Source organism: Desmodus rotundus, chromosome 3 (assembly GCF_022682495.2).
Source record: "Desmodus rotundus isolate HL8 chromosome 3, HLdesRot8A.1, whole genome shotgun sequence".
Classification (NCBI taxonomy): Eukaryota; Metazoa; Chordata; class Mammalia; order Chiroptera; family Phyllostomidae; genus Desmodus; species Desmodus rotundus.
This window is the reverse complement of record NC_071389.1, coordinates 87984006-87990843: the sequence shown is the minus strand read 5'-3', so window position 1 is coordinate 87990843 and position 6838 is coordinate 87984006. Positions and strand designations below refer to the sequence as shown.

Here is a 6838-nt window from a genome sequence, read left to right as displayed (position 1 = left end):
ATTATTTATTAAAATACTTTTTCTTATTTGGAAGGAAATCATTTAGATTGGAAATACCTTTAGAGAGACAGTGATGAGGGGTAGGAGATGTTAGGAACATAATTTTTCTAATTCTATTTTCTGTTTCCACTGTGGAAGTATTAGAGAAAAGTAGTTGAAGACATTTTAAAAGCCTAGCTATAAAGTCAATGTTGAGTACAAATAGGAAGAAATCTCATAGTCTATCATGAATGTAGTTTAGGCAGCAAGAGGAAGATTTCCTGATTTCAGTGCTTGCCAGAAGGATTTGGACAGTCTAGGCCCAATTAACACCTGGAGACCTTGTATGTAAAGAAAATGCAGTAATTAAAAGAGTTGAGAGAAAAGTCGAGAGGATACGTCGACAATAACATAGTAGCAGTAGACTTGATGAGATAAGGTACTTTTACAGTTCTTTAAATTTAGCTTTCTTTTATATGTTGATACACTTATGAAATAGTAATCAGAGCCCAATAATTATTGACCTCGTGAATTGCACGCAGTAGTTCTGGTGTGGCCTGTTTTTTTGGATACTATTGTTGTCCCATCTTCCTCTTCATCCATCTGCAGTGTGTCACCTGAGGCCACCATAGCCCAGGCATCCCAGGCTTGGCTCCTGGAAGAGAATGGCTCATATCTGGAGGCTGTCTTCATATTCTAGATTGAAGGCAGATATGAGTTAACCAGGAAAATAGGAAAGCACAATATCTTTAAATAAAACAATTAAAGACATTTAGGCTATCGTTTTCAAAACTATAAGCCTGGCACATGAGCTCTCTGCCCTATAAAAACATAAGAAAAAATCACAAAGTTACAAAACAATGTACTTTACTGGGAAACCTGATATCTCTTGTTCCACTTGTGTGATCTTAAGCAAGTTGTTTGACCTTTCTGTAGCTCAAAGTTCTGTAATTCAATAAGAATGATACTTGCTTTTCTTCAAAACATTGTGAAAGACAAACTTAATAAAGTATCTGAAAGTGTTTTTGAATAATTTAAAATGCTACATATAAGTAAGTTACCATTGCACTATTTTCATTTTTACAGTCTAGGTTCTGAATCATCGAACTGTCCCTTAGGGGGAATTCTTAGAATGACATTTGGTTGTGGAGGTGAGGGCACAGGCTCTGGGACAGACTGGAGTTGGATTCCAGCTTTATTTCCTATTGTGTGACCTTAGGCATGTTGTTTTTCTATGCTTTTTAAAAATTTGTTTGTTTTCAATTTATACAATAGGAATAGTAAGAGTGCGTACCACATAGGCTGGTGCAAAGTTTATATTAAAACAAAATATTAAATAAAATAATTTTGATAAACCTTTACTAGAGTACCTGGGTCATTTTAAGCATGAGATAAAGATTAGCTCTAAGAAATAAAATACCCCAACTACTCTGGAAGAATGGCTGTGACCTTGACAATGAGTTCTGCAAAGAACTGTTGCTCTGGGGAATACAAGTGTTGTAAAGCCAGGCAGTTTCTCCTTTTTCCTTGTTTGAGATTGGTAAATCTGAAGACTATACTTTCGGGGATCATTGCTGTAGTTCATTACTAGAGAAGTTTCTCCGAACGTGTAGAGCACCCGAAACCACGCGGAGGAGGTGCAGTGTTCTCTCCTGAGCGTGAAGCTGGCTTTTGGGGTTGCCTTTGCAACTGCCAATTGTCATTGATGATTGTTCTCTTCCTTTGGAAGAGTAACAGGGAGAGAATGCAGTCTGAGTGGTAAAAAAAAAAAAAAAAAAAGTAGATCCATAAAAAGTCCTATTCAGATGTGTTTTTGCAACAGTCTGTCATTTCTCAAGCCAAAAACACTGCCAAACTGTGAACATAATTGTTCCTCAGTCAGGAATAACCCAAAATGGATAATGGGCTAGCATGGTAAGAAGTTCAGAGAGCATTGTGGTTCGTAGTAAAGGTTTCTTTCACTCACTCATTCATTCATTCATTCATTCATTCCCTTATACTCATTTTACTAGGTAAAATAAGGAAAATAAATGCTAAAATAGCAAAAATGGCTGGAATATATGTATTATACTCTGTTTATATATGTACACATGTAAACTTTTACATATGTATATATGTATTTATATGTGTTTATACATGTAAATATACACATATGCAAATGTATATGCACACAAAGTCTGATATTCTATGGTGCTACAGATAATAATTATGTGTAATATATTAGACATGAATATTTATTATTTAGTGTGTATCATGACCTAAATAATTTATGTCTTGACTGATGTATTTTTCACATTTTTAAAGTATTTTTATTGATTATGCTATACAGTTTCCCAATTTTTCCCCCTTTATGCCCCTCTGCCCTGTCCCCCAACCCTCCAGCATCTGCCCCTGCCCCACCATTAGTTCATGTCCATGGGTTGTAGATGTAAGTTCTTTGAGTCCTATGTTTCCTATACCATTTTTTATTGCTCCCTGTCTGTTTTATGCCTACTAATTATGCTTCTTCTTCCCTGTACCTTTTCCCCCTATTCCTCCCTTTCCCTCCCCAGTGAAAACCCTCCATGTGATGTCCATTTCTCTCATTCTGTTCCTGTTCTAGTTGCTTGTTTAGTTTTTGTTTTCATTGTTTTTCTTTCAGGTTCATTTGTTGATAGTTGTGAGTTTGTTGTCATTTTTACTGTTCATATTTTTTATTTTCTTTTTCTTAGATAAGTCCCTTTAACATTTCATATAATAATGGCTTGGTGATAATGAACTCCTTTAACTTGACCTTATCTGGGATGTACTTTATCTGCTCTTCCATTCTAAATGAAAGCTTTGGTGGATAGAATAATCTTGGATGTAGGTCCTTGCCTTTCACAACTTGGAATACTTCTTTCCAGCCCCTTCTTGCCTGCAAGGTTTGTTTTCAGAAATCAGCTGATAATCTTATGGGAACTCCAGGTAACTGTCTCTTTTTCTTTTGCTGCTTTTAAGATTCTCTCTTTGTCTTTAATCTTGGATAACTTATTGATGATGTGCTTTGGTGTGTTCCTCTTTGGGTCCAACTTCTTTGGGACTCTCTGGGCTTCCTGGAGTTCCTGGAAGTCTATTTCCTTCACCAGATTGGGGAAGTTTTCCTTCATTATTTGTTCAAATAAGTTTTCAATCTCTTGCTGTTATTATTCTCCTTCTGGCACCCCTATAATTCAGATATTGGAACATTTCAGGTTGTCCCAGAGGTTTGTAAGACTCTCTTCACTTTTTTGAATTCTCGTTTCTTCATTCTGTTCTGACTGGATGTTTTTATCTTCCTTTTGTTCCAAATCATTGCTTTGAGTCCTGGTTTCCTTCCTGTCACTGTTGGTTCCCTGAATATTTTGCTTTATTTCATTTTGGGTATCTTTCATTTGCTCTTTCATTTTTCGACCAAGCTCAATCAGTTCTGTGAGCATTTTGATTACCAGGACTTTAATTTCTCCATCAGATAGATTGACTATCTCCTCATCACTTAGTTCTCTTTCTGAGGTTTTGCTCTGTTCTTTCATTTGGGCCATATGTCTTTGTCTTGGTGGCCCTGATAAATTGTAAGAGGGTGGGGCCTTAGGTATTCATGTGGGCAGGGCAACCCTCTTTGTTGTGCTGCTGGGGAGGGGCCAGAGAGGGAATAGTGCAGCTCACCTGCTCGTCTCTAGCGCACTTTTCAATGAATTCTCATGTGAGACTGGGAGTTTCTCCTACTGTTACAGAGCAGAGGGTGGGGGTGATTCACGATAAATTATTACAGAAAGGATTCCGCCTTTCTGTCTCTGGAGGTTCCTTCCCCCCACGCCCACCTGCTAGGTTCGCAATGCCCGCCGCCAGAGTAAAGACGTCTCTCAATGCCAGAGACTGGTGAAAAGGAAAGGAATTGTTTATTCAAAAGTTACACAAACTTAGAATAATGACCTAATGTCTTCAATAAGATACTAAAGTCCTCTAGAATACCCACAGATGCACAGTCCTTCCCTCTCCCTGTGCCCAGTCCCGGGTACCGTGTCTCAGGAAAAGAAGTAGAAGTCCGTGATTCAGGCTCCCGGCACCATCAGCTGTGTGGCTGCTGCAATCTCCAGTTAATCCAAAGCCATGTCCATGTGGCACCTTCTCATGGCCCACCAGCAAGAGTCCTCTCTCCCCTTTCTCTATGGCTGCAAAGTCTCTCCTGCTGCCTAAGCCGCGTGGCAAGAAGAAGCACTCCAAAACCTCGTGGTCCTCTTTACTCTCCTTCAGAACCGCGTGGTCCTTTTCCCCACTTCAGAACCACATGGACCTCTATCTATCTACTTGCTTCAGAGCCTCGTGGTTCTCCTTCCTTCAGAGCCGCATGGTCTACTCCCTATTTACTTTGGAGCCGCGTGGTCTCTTCCTTCTCCCCCAAAACCTTGTGGTCCTCCCCACTCTTTGAAGCCGCGTGGTCTCTTCTTTCTATGGCTGCCGGGCCTAGGTTTAAATCCCAGTGCCCATCTTCCTTTGCAGCCCCATTTCCTACTCCTCCTACAGTCAGCTACACCTGCCAGCATACCCGTATTCTTCCAGCTTTACTGGGCTGCCATAGTAAGTCTGGGCAGGTGTGGCGCCATGGCATGGAGCCAATCATCTCCACGCTCTCACGCAGGCCCTGTAACCAGGGGAATTACTTCCCAGTCCCATCCTGGGTGGAATTTGGTCCCATCCCCCTGGCTCAAAGCATGGCCACAGCTACTTAACACATCCATGAAACCAGTTAAAGGTTATAGATATGTTAAATGACTGTGCCAGGGGTTAGCTGCAAAGCTCTTGCTACCCAAAACAGCTCTGAATGGCCCTGTTCCATGTGTCCCATCCCCCTTGGCTCAGGCCTGTGGGGGTGAGGACATCCTACATACATTTTTCTAATATTTCCTGGACACCCCGAGTCCTGGACCCCATCACAAATCCCTTCTTGGGGCCCTCCTCTTGGCTGCACCCTGCTTCACTACCACGGCAACCACTGTAGTTCACAGCCACTTCCGAATCTCAGTTTCCCTTTAAGTCAGCCCCTCCTACGCAGCCCTTGGCCTTGCCACAGCCAGGCCCACTTGCCTGGTCTGTCGCCTTGCCTCGGTTTTTCTGAGCCACCTGTGCATCTGCCACCTTACTGGTTTGATTGTTCTGGTTGATTTTTTTCTTTAATTCCTTGGTTGTTGGAGTTCCATGCAGTTTGATTTTCTGGCACTTTTGGTTGTTTATTGACTTTAGATTGGTTGTTATCCTCCTTTTGGTTGTGCAAAGAAGTGAAGGGTTTCTACCTATGCCTCCATCTTCCCAGAACTCTATTGTTCACATTTTAAGATAGATAAATCTTACCATCTCCACTTTACAAATGAGGAAACAAAGACTCAGAAATGTTAAGTAATTGTCTAAGGTCACAACTGGGAAGAGTGACCAGAATTTGAACAATTCTGATTGACCTAGCTATAGTGCCCACACTATGAAACAATAGAACTAATCTCAGTTAGTAGCTATAGAAAGGTAAGTGATGAAACAAATTCATAATTATATACAGCAGAATAGTAGAATATTTGATAAATTGAATCTCTATCTAGTGAAATTTATGGCAGTTTAACAAATGAAGATTAATGACGTGGGAGAATCTGAAGTATTGTTTTAAATGTTAATGTACTCAGTGTCCCAAAATAATGATTGATTAAGTTGAATTATTTATTCCTGAAAAAACACACAAATATGGACATTCTATTTTCTATGATTCTATGTTTCTAAATCAAATGGGATTATCACCTAGAGAATTAAAACCAAAAGAATGCATTGAAGTACATCTTGCATGATAATTTTGTTTTAATACTTTCAGTTTAGATTATTCTAATACATGTGCCCAGGTATGTAAGATTTAAGGAAATGTGAGGGTTGATGGGAAAATGAGACAATGCTATAAATTAATGAGTGGCCATTCACAATTATAGCCATTGAAAGAAAACCTATTCAATGGCCTGGAGAAATATACCAATTAGGAAGAGGAAACAAAAAATAGTTTGTCAAATATTTTTTGGAATCCCAAATATGTAGCACATTTTGGAAGATATTCCCTTTTTATGAAGTGAATAGATAAAGCTTAGAATTAAGCATCTGGAACCTAGGTGAAATAAAAAAAAAGGAGAAATAAGATAGTGCCAGAGCTGTAGAGCTGTGGCATGTGACAACATAGAATATGGATTTATTTCCTTATAGAGTAGATGCCCTTTCTAATAATTGTCCCACTGCAGTTAAATCATGAGAAATAACAATATTAGAGCCATTCAAGACCTTTTGTAATTGCCCTCAGGCAAGACCTTTTGAAATGACCCTCAGGGCAATCTTTAATCTACTTATTTGCTTCAAGGTCCAATACTCTAACACTCAGTACTTCGTCAAACAGTAAACAGATCCTGAGATTGTAAATGAATAAAGAAATAAATGAATGATTTTAGGTTTCTAAAATCTGTATGTGATGGTTTTTCTTATTCATGTTTCAGTTGCCCTGTGCTTTCACCTGATTGGACACCATAGGTTGGGTGTTTCATCTTTTAACTCCTCCCTGGGCTCCAACTTGAGATTATGTTGATTGGCTCAGTCCTGGATCAGTTGCCTCAGGCTGGGATTGGCCTCAGCTTCATGAGCACAAGGGCTCTGGGGGGGGAGGGGTGTCCTCCCCCCTCAAAAAATTATACTTAAATTACAGGAGCAGTAATACTTATCTTTTGTAAGAATTAAAAATATGTATATTAACTGTTATTAAAGTAGCTTTTCAGCTTTCCTTGTGGGACATGCTCCTATTCCTTGCCTTAAATGCAATGAATTTTCCTTCTTCCTTTTTCCTAAAATG

General features: G+C 39.4%; 1 non-coding gene across 1 annotated transcript; it reads left to right on the top strand.

Moving 5' to 3' along the window:
- The first annotated feature begins 1528 nt into the window (after positions 1 to 1528).
- LOC112297663 (small nucleolar RNA U3) lies at positions 1529 to 1739 on the top strand. The gene has a single exon (XR_002974071.2). It is a non-coding gene; the product is annotated as a small nucleolar RNA U3 (small nucleolar RNA).
- Positions 1740 to 6838: the final 5099 nt, after the last annotated feature.